At 36.7% G+C, this 16288-nt stretch overlaps 1 protein-coding gene across 7 annotated transcripts in view; it reads left to right on the plus strand.

The window, feature by feature from the left end:
• Window positions 1-16288, plus strand: part of ELF1 (E74 like ETS transcription factor 1) — a 122011-nt gene that overhangs the window by 5687 nt on the left and 100036 nt on the right. The window contains exon 2 of one of the 7 annotated variants that reach the window (XM_036893819.2): window positions 8720-8791. The exons of the other annotated variants lie outside the window; for them this stretch is intronic. The gene's annotated coding sequence lies outside the window, so the exon portion shown is untranslated. The remainder of the gene's footprint in view (window positions 1-8719; window positions 8792-16288) is intronic. 7 annotated transcript variants of the gene reach the window in all.

Consider the following 16288-nt stretch of genomic DNA (forward strand, 5'->3'; position numbering starts at 1 on the left):
CCCTGGGTTAGGCTTTGACCAAGGTGAAGGGTCTCTTGCAGTATAGTAATAATAATATGACAGCTCCCTTTGCCTCTAATCTCTCCCTAAATAGGGTGGTGGCAGCAGAATAGAAAGGACCAGATAGAAGAGGTACATTGAGGAAAAGCTTAAGATGTCAGGAAGTAAATACTCCTAGAAGAAATAAGGAAGTTTGAAAGCATAGATGCTTTCGGAGAGGACAGGTTATTTTTGTTGCTTGGGCTGGTCAGAGAGTAGATTTTTATTGCCCCATGTGTATGTGTGTGACTTGTTGAACACTGAAATTGTTCTTTGACTCCAGAGACAAAGTTAAGACTGTGATACTGCCACCCTGTGGACAAAGCAGCTTAGAACTAAAACTCTCCAGACATAAATAAAATTTCGTTTGTAATTGACTGTTTTAGAATGAATTATGGTTCTTCCACGTTGGTATATGTGGTTATGTTCATTAAATAGAAAGTTGAAATTTGTTTTCTGAGCTTTTTCTGAGGCTTTTAAATAAATGGAATCTAAAATACAATCAATATTTTAAAAACATTGCAAAGAAATTCAAGAATGCTTTTTAAATGGCATACTTCTTTGCTCCAGATATTTCATATCAGAGTGTGTTTTTTAAAACATTGTGGCATGTAGGTCTGTTGTAAAATGACTTTTCTTCCTTATATTGGACTGATTTTTTTCATCCTATTTTATAATATATATGGTATTGTCCTTGAGAGTTGTATTTATTGAGAAATTTGTGAAAACTCTACCTTCCCTTTTTTGGGCTAAGTGAAAGTGGCCTTCCCTTCTCATTTTTTGTAGCCCTGGATTTTACTGTTAAGAATTCTCCATGCTTTGATGAATTACCTTAATTGTATTTACATGTAAACAATTTGGATTTTATTGTATATCTGCTTATTTGAAAGAGCAGTCTGTTCACAACTTAAACTGGTAAACTAGCTTGAATCAAAATAAAAAGTGATTGTGAAAAACTTATTTGCTCTGTTAACTCAGGAAATGGTTCCCTTTCTGCAAAATAAAACTTTCCCATCAGATGAGCTGTTTATAGCCTCATGTCCTAAATGACTTACACACTTGTATTCCCTGAGGTGTCAGGATGGGCGGAGTAGCCATTTAGTGCTTGAAATTTGTGTTGACAGTGAAGCAGAAGTGGGCTGAAGCAGCTTTCTGAGGTCAGCAGTGGCCTGTCCTTTCTGACCAAAATCCAGGCAGAGGAAGAGAATGGATGAAGGGTCAGCTGAACCACTAGCCCCTTAAGTTACCTGACACTTCACCTTTGGGAGCTTACATTTTAGTAATGGGGAGATTTTCAAATATAATGGTAATGATTTTAATGTTTATTTCTCTGTGTTTTTCTCAAAAGTATGGTGTGACAAACATGATAATATACTTTAAATGTTTGGTTTTATTTAACTTAAGTGTATGGGATTGTGGCTGTGTGGATAAAATGAGAGTTCCTGTGGCCAGGATTCTCACCTGGTCGTGGTTGACCAACTCACTGCACACCTGTGGGCAATACATGGCTGTTGACTCTATAAAAAGAACTCGGCCCAGTGCTCTGGTGGAGGCAGAGATGCTAGTGCTCCACCTACCGCTGGAGAACAAGCCAGGTAATAAACTCTTTCACCCCAAAAAACGTTTTGCTGTCAATTTCTTTGGTCACACCGAATCCATAGCAAACTTGCCTGGGGCTGAAACCCATTGGCAAGGCAGGCTGACTTTTCTAAATTATTATTTTCTACATTTGATATCTTATGTTCTACAGTTGATGTATATATACTGTGTAATGTTAAGTGTGAAGTAGACTATGTATGTTGAAAATGCACATGCTTAGCTAGGTTCACAAGGTACGTTGCCATACAGAAAATAATATGCAGATATTTAAGAAAAGTAACTTTCAAAACACCTCCTGGTCCATTTACTCCTAAGTATATAGGTGAAGAGCCAATAAAATTAGAGATATATTTGTTTTCTAACCTTCTTTAATGGTTTTATCATCATATAGTTTTTAAAACTGTAAATTATATTGAACCTCTATAAAGATTTTAGTTCAATATTTAGCCTATGCTTAAGAAACTGCCTCTTTATGCCAGAATGGTAACTGGTTTAGCATTAATGATAGTATTCCCTTTTGTTTTTCACACCTGGGTTCATTTTCACAAAAGTAAATATAAAACATTATTTTTGTGAAGTGATTCCAGTGAAGTGTCCAAAGACAACTTGAATTTTAATAAGGAATAACAGCTGTTTTATAAGTTTTGTGTGTGTGTAAATATTAATGTCTTACTTTTGAATGCAAACTATTCATTATTAAGTACTTTTGATTTAAAACTCTTTTGCTTTATTTTAGATCTCTGGGAAGGTACTTAACTAGTGATATCTAGATCCAGAGAGGCCAATCCAGATAGTTTTAAATCTTTATAGTTTAATCTTTTAATTTGTTTAAAGTTTCTTCTGGATTCAAAATTCCAAGACCAGGATATTTCAGATTTAGGGTGTGTTGATAAAAAGTTTCATGCAAAGAAAGCAATATGTCTATTTCCATATTTAATTAAACATTTAATTCACGCTTTCAGGTTGTTCACACTTTTTGGGGTTTGTTTTACTGCAGCCTTCCTAACATTTGTGTTTATCACAAATACCATCTTCGGCAAAGGAGCACAGATGACCCTGTTTCCTGGGAAGGAAGGGGCCCTGCCGCTCCATCACACACGGCATCGGGCAGGCTCTGACCCAGCTGCCAGAGCTGAAGTAGAAAGGAAGAGTATGACGGGAAGGGCTTGACCACAGGCTGTCCCTGATTGACCAGAACTTAGGTCGGAGGTAGGGGTGAGGGAAAGTAGCCTGATGGAAGACAAAACATAGTCTTAAGAAGTTCAAGATTCCAAGCAGGCATTTGGCTTCCAGAGAATTTCAGATAAGTGGAAAAGCCTTTCCTTGATTTGTTCTCCCTAATTTTCTTGCCATTTCACATGAACCACAATTTTATTGTCCCTTAAAACACTCTGAAAGATTTTCTTCTTTTCCATCTTCAATATCTTCTAAGTCTTTTGTTAGTTTACAGAGCATATTTTAAGAGGGCTGTCTTGCCAATGAGTTTCAGTCCCGGGCAAGTTCACTATGGATTCAGTGTGACCAAAGAAATAACAGTAGAACGTTCTTGGGGTGAAAGGGTTATACCTAACTTTATTTCCACTGTGTCAGGTCAATCAGTAAAATCCCATCCACTCAGAGCAATCCTGCACGCAGCACGCCAGTCTGTCTCTGGGCCTCTTTGCCCGCACAGCTGTCCTCTGGGCCTCTCTGCATAGTCGTCCCACACAGCTGTCCTCTGGGCCTCTGTCTTCGGTGCTGCCACCACTCCAGCCTCTGCTCTGCTCTCCTGCAGCCATGCCACCATGCTACCCAGAGCACTGGGCAGAGCTCTTTATATAGAGTCAATAACAATGTATTACCCACATGTGTGTAGTGAGCTAGCCAACCAGGGCCAGGTGAGAATCCTGACCACAGGAACTTTCATTTTATCCACAGTGGCACTGTACATGTGACTTTCCAATGGGTTTCAGCCCTGGGTAAGTTCATTATGGATTCAATGAGACCAAAAAATGACAATGGAATGTTCTTGGGGTGAAAGGGTTTATACCCAACTTTATTCCCACAGTGGCAGGTCGATCACTAGAATTCCATCCACTTAGAGTCTGCATGCAGCAAGCCTGTCTCTGCCTCTGGGCCTCTCTGCCGCTGCAGCTGTGTTACTCTCTGTCCTTGGTGCTGCCACCCCTCCATTCCCTGCTCTCCTGCTGCCGTGCCACCCGGAGCACTGCAGAGTTCTTTATATAGAGTCAATAGCAACATATTGCCCACATGTGTGTAGTGAACTAACCAACCAGGGCCAGGTGAGAGTTCCTGGCCACAGGAACTTTGGTTTTATCCACAAGGGCTTTTTGCCATGTGTTGGTAGGAAGAAGAAAGTATGTAAAGTTCATTTAAAAGCAAACTTGCCACCTCACACTTATTAGGATGGCTACTATAAAAAAAAAAAAAAAACAGAAAATAACATGTTGGAAAGAAAGTGGAGAAATTGGAACCTTTGTATACTGTTCATGGCAATGCAAAATGGTATAGCCACTGTGGAGCCAGTATGGCAATTACTCTAAAAATTAGAAATATCATTACCGTATGATCTAGCAGTTACATTTCTGGCTATATGACCAAAAGAATTAAAAGCAGAGTCCCAAAGAGATGTTTGTATATCTGTGTTCATAGCAGCATTACTTATGATAGCCAAAAAGAGTAACCCAGTGTCCATCAGTAAGTGGATAAACACAATGGGTTTTATATTGATATAATAGAATATAGCTTTAAGAAAGGGAGGAAATTCTGACGTTCTACAACATGGATGAACCTGGAAGGCGTAATACTAAGTGAAATAAACTGGTCACAAAAAGACAAATACTACATGATTGCATTTGTATGTGGTACGTGGAGTAGTCAGAATTACAGAGACACAGTAGAATGGTGATTGCTCGTGGTTGTGGGAGGGGGAATTGGGAGTTGTTTAATGTGTATACAGTTTCAGTTTTACAAGATGAAAAGATTTCTGGAGATTGGTTTCACAGTATAAATGTAATTATTACTAGTGAACTATACACTTAAAAATGGCTAAGGTGATAAATTCTGTGTGTTAACCACAGGTTTTGAAAAGGTAAATTTGAATTTATATTTGGATATGCAAATTGTAAACATGAAAAAGCCATCTTTATTGTAATTGAAGTTACTAATTTGGTTGATATTCAGGTGTTAGGTACTGGGAATATAATGATGAAAGCAGACAAGATCCTCGTGAAGCTTATAGTTTAGTGGGGAAGACAGACTTGATTCAACAAGTAAAAAGTGTGCTTGAGTATTACATACATAACAGGGAGACCCCCTAACAGGGCGGGAAGGGCTCTATTGAAAAGGCTTCCCTCGGAAATGGCATTTCAATAGAGACCTAGGGTGGGTAAGCATTGGCTGGGACAAAGGGGAATGGGAAGGGAGGGGAGACTGAGGAAGTAGCATTTTTGCAAATGCTCCAAAGCAGGAAAGAAAGGATATGATTTGGGAAATGAAAGTAGGCCCTGAAGGCTGTAGCAGCGAAATGAGACGGGAGGTGAGGATGGCAAGTGTCAGGTCATATAAGGCATTGTGTAGACCATGTTAAGGGTTTTGAATTTTATCTTAATCAGAGTGGGCAGACATTGATGAGTTTTAAACCAGGGTGGGTATGTAGGTGGAATGGAGTAGAAGTAGAGAGAAAAATTAGGTATCTTTTCATACAGTGTGGCCATTAAATACAAATTATCTTCTTAATCTGGTGCTTGACTTTCAGAGGTAAAATGGCTCATTTATATTTATTTAGATAATATATTGGTTGCCACTATGGCCTGTTAATGTAAAATGTTCTTAAAGGGAATTCAAGGGAATTTTCAAGAGTAATTGAGCAGAGGTAATTTTTACCTTCATTCTCTGACTTGGTCGTTGAAACCTTAGAAATGAGGGTGTCTGGAATGAGAAGGGGGTTTTCAGCAGAACTTCAGGACCTCTAGTGTTTAGTGTTGAGATACAGGAGTTGGGGCAGAGGAGACTCAGGAAAAGTAGTGCAGGATTGGGAGAAAACCAGGAGAGAGCATTAATTAGGTCTAACAAAATAATATCTGGAAGTGTTCATTGGATTTAGCTCTGTGTAGTCATTGGCTGTAGTTTGAACAGATTTGGTGGCCTGATAGGGGCAGGATTAGATTAAATTAGATTAGAATGAGTCAAAAGAATGAGTGAGAAATAAAGAAATGGAGTTTAGACAAATCCTTGAAGTTTGGTGTGAAGGGAGGGAGAAAGAATGATAGATGGAGTTGGGGGTTTGTGTGGCAGTTGGGTGTCAAATCATGGAGTTTTTTTTTTTTAAGGAAAAGCATGGATTTAAAAAATACCTTCTTTAGATCTATGAAATATTTGAAAAACATATTACATATCTTGCTGATATATATACCCTATATAGGTTCTACTGAATACAAATATGACCTTCCTGCTGACTTAATCTAAATACAGTATCCGGCACTCTTCACACACAGGTACTGTCAGGCCTGTTGAGATACGAAGGTCTATTTGTCACACTACACTAACTTCTGATCATCTGGGCAGTGAAAATAGAGAATCTTGGGTCCAATTAAGACTACTAAATTTGAATCTCAGGTGTAGGACTCTCAGTGTGTTGGTGTGTGCATGTGTCCGGGCGCATGCACGCACCTGCTTGCCCATGTCTTTCTCATGCATCTACTCTGTGAAATGGCTTTGGGGAATTGTTGCCTCAAGAATGCTCTACTTGGAAGTCTTCTGGATGCTTGTTAATAGCTATGTCATGAGAATTTAAGTGAGATATGTACATCAAGCACTTCTCAAGGAAAGAATTTCAAAATTTTGTCTGCCTGTTTGATCGTGGTAGTGATAAACATTGTTTGTTTTTTAGGACAAAACTAGTTTGCTCCTTTTTCCTGGTTGTAAAAGTAACACATGTACAGTACAACTATTTTTCTCCCATACTTCTTCCCTCCTCCCTGTATTCTAAGGGCTGTGGTGCTTCCTTTTACTGCATTGCCTTTGTTTGCTCCTATAACTTCCTCTGCTAGTAGTATTTCTCCCGAGACACTACACTGACTGGCTCTTTATTATTGAGGTCTCAAAGCAGCTGTCACATTTTTGGAGAGGCCTTCCCTATCTAAAATAGGTTTTCTTGGTTACCCTTAATGTCACTTTGTTGATTTCCTTCTTACATGGCAGAAACTATGTCTGAATTGTTTACCTGGGTCTGCAGGTAAACTGACTCTATCCTTTCTACAGAACAGTGCTAGGTGCACAGAAGTTATTTACCGAATAACAAAGCCAACAGTACTACTCATAAAAGTCTTACTAACCAGTGTAAGTACCATTAACTTCTCATTGACCATTACTTCAGATATTGAAATGAGAACCATACATGTGTAAATGTTTATTGTACAGTGACAGATGCTTGCATATTTCACTTAATGTATCCTGGAAATTTTTCCTGTCTATACCATTTTATATAGATTATCATTCTTTTAACAACTGAATTATATGGTGTATTCCATATAATGAGATGGATTCTGTAACATCTGATTTATGTAACAGTTTGTTTCCAGTTTTTTACTATTTATTATGAACAATAGTGCTGAATTTCTATCTACATCTTGCATATTTATTTATTTTGTTAGAATAAATTCCGACGACTGAAACTGCTGGGTAAAAAGATACACATTAAGACGTTTTAGTTGTGAAATTGCCTTCTGGAATGATATTCTTTTATTCCCATGAATAGAGTGTGATGTCATTTATTTGTCCTCCACCCTTTTTAATCATTTTACTCTTTGCTATCTTAATAGGTGAAAACTGGTATTGTTTTTGTGCTCTGAGGTTTGAGAATGAACAACTTGGAATATCTTTTCTTGCACTGGGCCACGTTTCTTTTGCGAAGTGCCTATTCATGCTGAACACCCATGTTTCTATTAGTGTTTGGTTTAGTTAATAATAGTTTTTTCCCTCCCACGTTTTATTATGAAAGTTTTTCAAGTTGAAGTTTTATAATGAACACTCATATATCTCCCCCTAGATTGTACTGTTAACATTTTATTTTTTGTTTTATCACACATTTATCCTTCTATCTAAAGTAAATTGCAGGCGTTAGTACATTCCATTGAAATACTTTAGCATGCTTATTGTTGACTGCAGTTTCATAATTTGTTTAGTGTTTTTTTATTTTGAGGTACAATTTACATAAAATTAAATACATGACTGTTTTTTAATTTAAACATTTTATTTTAACTTAAAACAAAATTGGATGTTCGTCGATCAATCTTTTGATGAAGAGGCCAGGCTGTTTTCTTTGAGAATGAGCCCACTGTTGTCTTTCTTACACACCCACAATATATTGCCTAAGATTTCTAGTTTTGGTTTTTAAAGTGGAGCAAGAATTTTGTTTTGTAAATCATTTGCTGAGTTTCAACACATGTATTTGCCTATGTAAACTAAACCCAAGACTAGGTTTGGTTTGGTTTGGTTTTCCTTTCCTTTCCTTTTTTTTTTTTTTAAGGTCTTTTGGCCATATTTTCTCCCTAGTTTGAACTTCACCTTAGCTTTGATTATGGTGCTTTAAAATTTTTATGTAGTCAAATGTCATCCTTTCCTTACATTTGTTCTGTCATTTGTATTATACACAGGAAGACATTCCTTGCCAAATAGTATACAGATGTTTGGTATTTCTCTTTCTTTTTAACATTTAAATCTCTAATTGAAATAATGTGACTTAGGGATTAAAAAAAATGATTAACAATGGTTTGAAATTGTTAGCTAATGTCCAATGGACAATCTTCCCTTCTCTGGGTTTTTTTGTCCCCAGACAAAATTAGAATTTAATGTTTTCATTGATGCCATTTTTATTATAACCTATGTTTGTATACAGTATCAGATATCTTTCTTTGATAACACCAGATGTCTTTTTTTAAAAGATTAAATCGAACAGTATATATCTAGTCCTACACTTAGCTAGCTACTTGAGATAATTTATTGTCTGGTAAGGCACATCCCCCTTCATTTTTTTTTTTTTCCAAACTTCTTCACTTTTCTTCTGTATTCTTTCTTTCAGATGAACTTTAGCAGAATCTTGAAGGATGGGGAGAGAGGATAGTGGGGAAACAGCAAGAACAAAGGCAGAGAGGTTAGTAAATCTTGGGAATTTATTTCTCTAGTTTGTAATTGTCTTAATTCTTGTTGTGTATAGCAGATTACACGTACTTATTTTAGTATCCTTATATTTGGGAAATGCCTACTTAGGTGGTTCAGAGTAAATTCTAAAGGTCAGAATATTTATAAGGTTTTAAAAGTTTGGGGTGTTACAGAAAGGAAAGGATTCTAGAGTGAGAATTGTTTTAGATCCTGGCTTTAAATGAGCATTCCTAATTTTTGAACAACCGTATGTATCACCTATATTACTACTACTCAGGATTCTGTGGGCTGATTCTTCAGATCAGAGATAACTCAGCTGGGGTTAGATACATAATCTAGGGTGGCTTTACTCACATGGTTGGGGCCTCTCTATGGCTCTGATAACGTAGTGGTAGAAAAGGGATCCCAGCAGCAAGAGAGGGTAAGCCCCTGTGTGTCTATACTTTTCAGGCCTCTGTGTGTGTGTTTTTTTGTTGTAATTCAGTGGCCCAAAGCAGATCACTTGGCCAATCCCATGTTTAAGGGATGGAGAAGTAGATGCTGCCTCTTGATGGGAGATCAGTCACTTTTCATACAGAGACGTATGAGCAAATCAGTAGCTATTACTGCAACAGTTTACCACAAGAAAGTAAAGGAGTAAGCTACCTGGATATCTAAAAGAAAAGCTTTCTAGGCAATGAGAACGGGTTGCAAAGACCTAAGGGGAAAGAATGCTTGATGTGTTCATGGTTTAATAGCAAGGAGAGAAAACAGTACCATCGTAGAGGCTGGGGCCAGAGTAAGATCTTGAAGTCCTCATAAGCATTATGAAGACTTACTCTTTGTTAAAAGAGGAGCCTTAGGAGGGTTCTAAAGCAGGAGAGTGATATGATTTGACTTATCTTTCTGAATAGATTACTTCTGGCTGCTGCTTTGAGGCTAGATTGTAGGGAGAGAAGAATAGAAGCAGTGAATGCAGGTAAGAGATGACTGGCTTATAGCAACAATGACTGTGGGTGGTTATAGGCTTCTAAATGTTTTGAAGGGTAACCAACAGGATTTCCTGACAGCTTGGATATGGGCATATGACAGAGGAGTCAAGAGCCAAGGTTTTCGGTCCATGAAGCTATGAATTTGGTCTCTGCAGCATTGAATTGTCACCAAGATGACCTGAGAAAATTGGGGATTCAGTAGGTTTTGGAAGGAAGATCAGGAATTCAGGTTTGGATATGTTAAGTTTGAGAAGACTCTCAGACATTTGGAGTTGTCAAATTGGATAGAAGAATCTGGAGTTCAAGAGCAAGACCTGGAGACAGAAGTTTGAGAACATCAAAATACATAGGATTTAAAATACCAAGGATTTTAATTACTAAAATGATTGTAAATCTGAAATACTTTGAAATTTTTAAAGTTTTGTTATGGTTATAGGTTCAAGTATGGAAGAAGAGCAGCAGAGCAGTTTAGCTATAGCTAAAATGTATTCTTTGTGATAATAGTAAAAATATGAGTTCAAAGAAACCATTGTTCCATCCATACAGTATTATGAAACATGAATAAATAAAGTGTGTAGGCGAAATATCTTATTTGAATATCCCTTTTACTGAAAAATATACCAACTAGCTTTTAATTAGGGAAGTTTATTGACAGGAGGCAGTATAAGTAAAAGCCTGAAAGGGACAGAAGGCCAAAAGTTGAAGGACAGGGCCGACTGGATAATCAGTCCTAAACTATTGGGAATTTTTCTTTTTTGTTCTCTCCTCCTCTTTCAGTCTCTCTGTTTCTCATTTTATTCATAGTCTATTAACATAATGAGATGTGCAGGTATAAGTACTGAGACTAATCCAGAAGATATTCTCTCAGATGCAAAGCTTTACTGCTCTGGGCTTGATCCTCACTCAGATAGGGCTGCCAGACCCAGCCTAACCAACCTATTCATAGATACTGGGTTCAGGGAAGTGAGAAAGGGGCCCTGCTTTTTGTGTAATTTAGACATATACAGAAATGACTTGAGAATGGTATGGATTGTGTGGAAGAGAAAAAAACAGATTTATCATTGAGCCAATATTTAGTTGAACTTCCAAATGTTTTCATTCAGCAAATATTTATTAAAACAACTATTGTGGGTCAAGAATGCTATTAGGCTGAAGTAGATGACCAAAATGAGACATGTAAACAAATGATTTAAAAAAAATGCGATATTCTTCACTAGATATTCCAGCAGAGTAGGCAGGGGGAGTTAAGAACAAAATCAATTCACCTTTAGGTCCCCAACACTTATCAGAGTGCTTTACATATTGTAGCAGTGCTTAAATATATGTATGAATGGATAAACAATGTGATACATGCATCTGTATTATCATTAACAGAATACTGTGGGAGCATAAAGAGGAAGTGACCAGTTTTTCCGTGTAACAATAGAGGACAGAAAGGCTTTGCAGGAGATTCAATGGGTGGGGAAGGTGAGTGAATGTGGGGTTAGGAGGCACACTCTGAACTAATAATAAAGGCAGCAAAGCTGGATTGTGGGGTATGTAGGGAGCTGGAATGGCCACTGGTGAGGCTACAAGATAGAGACTAAAGTCAGGATGCAAAAATATCTTGTACTGGAATTTATTCTGTGGGTACTGGTAAGCTATTGAAGGTTTTTTTTTTTTAACGGGACTATTAAGAAGTAGAATTTATGAGAAGTTACTTAAAGATATCATTCTTGAATTGGGAAATCAAATGTTGATAGAATTTTAAACTTATATGCATTGGAAGTAGCACAGCTAATCATAAAATTTATGGTAGAATCTGTTTTATTAGTGTAGGTAAAACCTATACTAGGTAATCAGAGTATACTAAGGTATTCAAAATATACAAGATGTTACTGGGTTGTTTTTGAAAGAGAAAGAAACAATGTGTTTTTTTAAAATACATGTTTTTATTCAAGTTAGTTGATACGAAATATTGGCTTCAAGTATGCAACATAGTGATTTATTTGATAGTTACATACATTATTAAATCCTCACTCCAACTAGTGTAGTTACTGTCTGTCAACATAGAAAGGGTTACAGAACTATTGGCTGTATTCTCTATGCTATACTTTCATCCTTCTCACTAATTTATATTATGATTGAGATTCTGTGCCTCTTTATCACCTTCACCTACCACCCCAACCCCTCCCCCATGGTAACCACCAGTCACTTCTCAGTGTCTGTGAGTCTACTGCTGTTTTGTTCATTTTCTTTTGTTTTGTTTTTAGATTCCACATATAAGTGAAATTAAATGGTGTTTGTGTTTCCCCATATATTTTTGCTTTATGAAATTAATGTAAACCTTTTCCTTAAGATTCTGATTTTAGTATTTGTTAACTTATTTTGAAATGATTTTAGGTTTATGAAAGAATTGCGTAATTAGTACAGAGAGTTCCTGTATATTCTTCATCAGCGCCCACTAATGTTAACAGTTTACATAATCACAGTACAATGATCAAAATCAAGAAATTAACATTGGTACAATACAATTAACTAAACTGTTTAGGATTTTCTTAGTTTTTTCATTAATGTCCTTTTCCTGTTCCAGGCTCCATCCAGGATATACTACATTGCACTTAGTTATCATGTGTTCCTAATCCTTGCAAATCTGTGATGGTTCCTTGTTTTTTATTTGACTTTGACACTTTAAAGATTACTGGTCAGATATTTTTGCAAATGTCCCTCAGTTTGATTTTGTCTGGTATTTTCTCATGATTATGGACAGGAGTAGAGTTTTTGGGTTATTGGAGGTTTTGTTTTTTTAATTTATTTAAAAAATTATTATGAAATAAAATTGACACTTTGTTGAAGGTATACAATTCTATAAATTTTGACACATGTATACATTTGTATGAGTTTGTTTAGCCACCACCATAATCAGAATTTACAACAGTTCCGTCACTCCTCAGAACTCCCTCATGGTCTCTCTCTGTAGTCACACTCTACCCCTAATCCATACCCCTACAGCCACTGATGTCTTCATCATTGCACTTGGTCTTTTGGACAGTGTCATATAAATGGAATCATAAAGTATGTAAGTTTTGGATACTGGCTTCTCCCACTCAGCATACTGCCAGGTTGTGTTTATCACTAGCTTATTCCATTTTATTGCTGTGTGGGTACTGCTATATGTTTGTATATCTCCCCATTTTTTTGTTAAGTATTTGAGAACACATCATCTATCTGGCACTTTAATTAAGTGAAGCAAATTTTGTGTAAAATAGGGATTATCATCTTCTCTTTTATGAAAGTGAAAACATAAGCTTATGTAGTTTAAGTAGCTCTAAGTCATATAACTAGCTAATAGTGGAGTTGGGACTCAGACCTGGGTAACCCACTTGAAAGCCCATGATTTTGAACTACATGGCTAGTTGCTAATGTTTGTTTCTTCATTCTCTGTTTGATCAACAACATAATTAAGAGGAATTGAAATTCTTGTTTCTTGAGTATATTCTAAAATTTCCCTACTCTTCTCTTTATATTTGATTCTTTTTATTAGAGAGCAAGGTGTAGTATTTTTCACATTGCTTTGTTTTAATTTTTGGAAGTAAGCATTCTCTGATTCAGTTCTAAAGCAAAAGTCAAGTAAATCAGTCCACTAGCAATTATGAATTAACACTGCATCTATTTATGAGAATTAAAGCCAGAATATTAAGCTTTTTCTTACAATGTCCTTGTAAACAGTCTTTTATTTTATTATTTTTATATTTTATTGAAGTATAGTTGATACACAGTATGTATTGGTTTCAAGTATACAACACAGTGGTTCAACAGTTACACACATTAGTCTTTGTTGTATAGATAGTAAATATCAAATAAAAATAGACATAGTCTAAGTCAGGCTTTTTTGTTTTTTTTATTTTTTATTTTGATATCATTAATGTACAATTACTTGAACATTATGGTTACTAGACTCAGACTTCCCCTATTATCAAGTCCCCCCCACATACTCCACTACAGTCACTGTCCATCAGTGTAGTAAGATGCTATAGAATCATTACTTGTCTTCTCTGTATATACTGCATTTCCTATGTCCCCCCCCTCCTGCTACATTATCTGTGCTAATCAGAATGCCCCTTTTTCCCCTTTATCTCTCGCTTCCCACCCATCCTCCCCAGTCCTTTTTCCTTTGGCAACTGTTAGTCCATTCTTGGGTTCTGTGAGTCTGCTGCTGTTTTGTTCCTTCAGTTTTTGCTTTGTTCTTATACCCCATTTTAGATGAGTGAAAACATTTGATACTTGTCTTTCTCTGCCTGGCTTGTTTCACATAGCTCCATCCATGTTGTTGCAAATGGTAGGATTTGTTTTCTTCTTATGGCTGAATAATACTCCATTGTGTATATGTACCACATCTTCTTTATCCATTTATCTACTGATGGACACTGAGGTTGTTTCCAGGTCTTGGCTATTGTAAATAGTGCAGCGATAAACATAGGGGTGCATCTGTCTTTTTCAAACTGGAGTGCTGCATTCTTAGGGTAAATTCCTAGAAGTGGAATTCCTGGGTCAAATGGTATTTCTATTTTTAGTTTTTTGAGGAACCTCCATACTGCTTTTCACAATGATTAAACTAGTTTACATTCCCACCAGCAGTGTTAGGAGGGTTCCCCTTTCTCCACATCCTTGCCAACATTTGTTGTTTGTCTTTTGGATGTTGGCCATTCTAACTGGTGTGAGGTGCTATCTCATTGTAGTTTTAATTTGCATTTCTCTGATGATTAACGATGTGGAGCATCTTTTCATGTGTAAGTAAGACTTTTTTAAAATAAAAGGCTTTCCTTTCATATTGTCTAAAATTTTTAGTGGCAAAAAATGTTTGTCTTTTTTAAGAACTTGGAGGTTTGGTATGTTTGATGAGCATTTTTGAACTTGTGCCAAGTCTGCTTAAATATCCTACTGCCATAAGATGAAAAAATGTTTCTAGAATATTAGTATATTTCTTTTTTTAAAAGCCTTTTATTAGTTAAGTAAAATAAATGTAAATGGATTTTGGAGGGATTTGTAAACTCACTGTTCTGAAGATATGGTGATTTTATGTATTACTTTCAGTGAACTATATAAAAATTTGGTGAGATGTCTTTTTAAAAATGTAGCCTCAGTGTATTTTTGTTCTCAGCTCTTCAAATACTATTCAGACGATTTGGAGAGACTATAGAATCATAAAATGTCAGAAATGGATCTTCAGAGTTATCAGATTTCCAGATACTCGGGATATTTTACAAAAAAGGAAACTGAAATCCCTCAGTAGTGTAAAGTAACTTATCCACAGTAGCAGTTGGTTGTAGAAGATGCTTGATACAGTTCTTGCCCTCAAGGGGGTTATCTTGCTGTTGGTCAGTGTAGCAGCAGACTTGTACAAAGTTAACTGCAATACAAGGTGGAATGTTCTGGGCAGTAGAAAAGGTACTACTATTCTTAACAGCCTCATCCTCTCCTGCCCACTCCCCAGTCTTTTCTTGATCCTTTCATAACAAAATTACTTTCTCCTACCTTTAGTTTCTTGCCTCTCATTCTTTCTTAAACTCTCTCTAATCACGTTTTGTTTATCTCTACCACAACGTGAAAACTCTTCTTTCAAAATCAACCTTGACATCCATGTTGCTAAACTCAGTTGTCGTTTTCTTCTCAGACCTCTTTTTATTTGACCTGCCATCAGCATTTGGCACAATTGCCCACTCCCTCCTTTTGGAAGCACTTTCAGTCAGATTCTAGGATGATACCATTATTTGCTTTGTTTCCCTGCTACAGATCTGGTGCTCCTTTCCAAGAATCAGTCATTGTTATCTTTTATATCCATATGTCTGATATCATATATATTAATGTACATGCTATATGCTAATGACCCCTAAATTTATATATCTAACCCACAACTCTACCCTGGTATTCAGGACTATATATTTAGCTCCAGGACAATATGTTCAATTTGATACCTGCACTTGGATAGCTAATGAACATCTCAAACTTAGTGTGTTCAAAACTGAACTCCAGATATTCCCCCATCCCAAACTGCCACCCATTTGTAGTCCCTTCCTATCTCAGTTTTGGCAACTGCAGTGTTCCAGTTCCAAATATGGAGTTTTGAAGACTTTATTTTCCCTACAACCTGGTTTCTGTCCATTCAGACATTTCTCAAAAACGTATCTGTAATTTAATCATATCTTTCTCTTCTGCTGCCTCCTTTGTCTAAGTCATTATCATCTTTTTTTTGCATTAAATATTAAAAAAAATTTTTTTTTTGGTGTCATTAATCTACAATTACATGAAGAACATTATGTTTACTAGGCACCCCCCTTCACCAAGTCCCCTCCACATACCCCTTAACAGTCACTGTTCATAAGCGTAGTAAGATGCTGTAAAATCACTACTTGTCTTCTCTGTGTTGCACAACCCTCCCCGTTGCCCCCCCAACACTATACATGCTAATGGTAAGGCCCCCTTTCTTTTTCCCCGCCCTTATCCCTCCCTTCCCTCCCATCCTCCCCAGTCCCTTTCCC

This window comes from Manis pentadactyla, chromosome 17 (genome assembly GCF_030020395.1).
Source record: "Manis pentadactyla isolate mManPen7 chromosome 17, mManPen7.hap1, whole genome shotgun sequence".
NCBI lineage: Eukaryota > Metazoa > Chordata > Mammalia > Pholidota > Manidae > Manis > Manis pentadactyla.